This window comes from Bison bison, unplaced genomic scaffold (genome assembly GCF_000754665.1).
Source record: "Bison bison bison isolate TAMUID 2011002044 unplaced genomic scaffold, Bison_UMD1.0 scf7180017854555, whole genome shotgun sequence".
NCBI classification, from domain to species: Eukaryota; Metazoa; Chordata; class Mammalia; order Artiodactyla; family Bovidae; genus Bison; species Bison bison.
This window is the reverse complement of record NW_011485128.1, coordinates 9965-11408: the sequence shown is the minus strand read 5'-3', so window position 1 is coordinate 11408 and position 1444 is coordinate 9965. Positions and strand designations below refer to the sequence as shown.

The 1444-nt window shown below is 43.3% G+C and overlaps 1 pseudogene; it reads left to right on the top strand.

Moving 5' to 3' along the window:
- Positions 1-577: 577 nt before the first annotated feature.
- Positions 578-1405, top strand: LOC105000941 (annotated as a pseudogene).
- The last annotated feature ends 39 nt before the right edge of the window (positions 1406-1444 follow it).

The following is a 1444-nucleotide window of genomic DNA, read 5'->3' as shown; positions in this document are numbered from 1 at the left end:
CAAGCGGGTACTCTTTCTGCCCCCTTCTGATGCCTATGTCAGAAGCTTTCTCTATCTCCTTTATACTTTAATAAAACTCTATTACACAAAAGCTCTCAGTGATCAAGCCTCGTCTCTGGCCCCGGATTGAATTCTTCTCCTCCGGGGGCCAAGAATTCCTGTGTCTTCGCGTGATTCAATGACAACCTTTCACCAGCTCAACCTACAAAGCCCCCCTGCAGTGGCCACATCCAAGTCTGCCTGGGGACCAACCTCACCCTGCAGTACACCTGCAACAACTGCTGTCCACCCATCACAGGAGGGCACATGCAGCCCACAGAGGGGATACCCCTGGAATGCCTGGCTTTGTTAACCAGGGGATATTGTGCCACTGGACCCTATAGGACACCTCCTGCATAAGTCCATTCTTTTAAGGCGGGGTGACAAATGAAGCTGATATATGTAGAAACAAACGAGTTAGGCAAAATGAAGAAACTACAGAATATCTTTCAAACACAAGGAGATATCAGAAAAACAACTAAATGAAGAGGAGATAAGAGATTTATCAGATAAAGAATTTAGAGTAACACTCGTAAAGATGTTCATCAGAATCAAACTCAATAGAAAACTGGATGAATTCGATGAGAGAATCAATGAAAGTCTAGGTGAATTGTAAGCCTCCTTCAGCAAAGGGCTAGAAACTATAAAGAAGAAAGATTTATAACTTTTGAGTTCATTTACTGAAACAAAAAATACACTAGTGGAAACCAGCAGGAGGTCAGAGAATGCAAAAAAACAAATTGGTGATCTGGGTGACAAGGGTAGTAAAAGTCACTCAATCGGAATAGCAGAAAGGAAAGAGAATAAAACAGTAAAAAGCAAGAATAGGTCCCATGAGGGGTTCAGATGCTCAGGCAAGGGAAAGAGCAGCCGTAGTCAGGCAGACCAGCTTCCAGACTCCTCTCCACACTCCCAGCACGTGCCAACTCTACTGCCAGGGTGCCCCAGAGGAAGATCAGCTCTGCATCGGGAGTTGGGGAGGTGCCCAAGAGGAAAGCTGGGAGGTTATCAACTAAATCTACTCCCATCAAAATGGAAACAAAGCCAAAGAAGGTGGCAGGAAAGGATAAATCTTCAGATAGAAAAGTGCAAACAAAAGGGGGAAAGGGAGCAATGGGAAAACAGGTGGAAGTGGCCAACCAAGAGACTGAAGATTTACTTGCATCAAATGGAGAGAATGGAAACGAGTGCCCAGCCTCTGATGGAGCAGGAAAAGAAATAAGTTATGTGTGATTAATATCACACACCCAAGTCTATCAGGGGTCCCTGTCTACCTTTTTGTACAATCCAGAGGAATATTTTTATCAATTATTTTGTGAATGCAAAATTTTTTAGTAGCTCTAGTAGTATTTTTAAGAGGTGGAAATCCTACTCATCCATTTAAAGTGCAAGTGCTTTTTTTTGT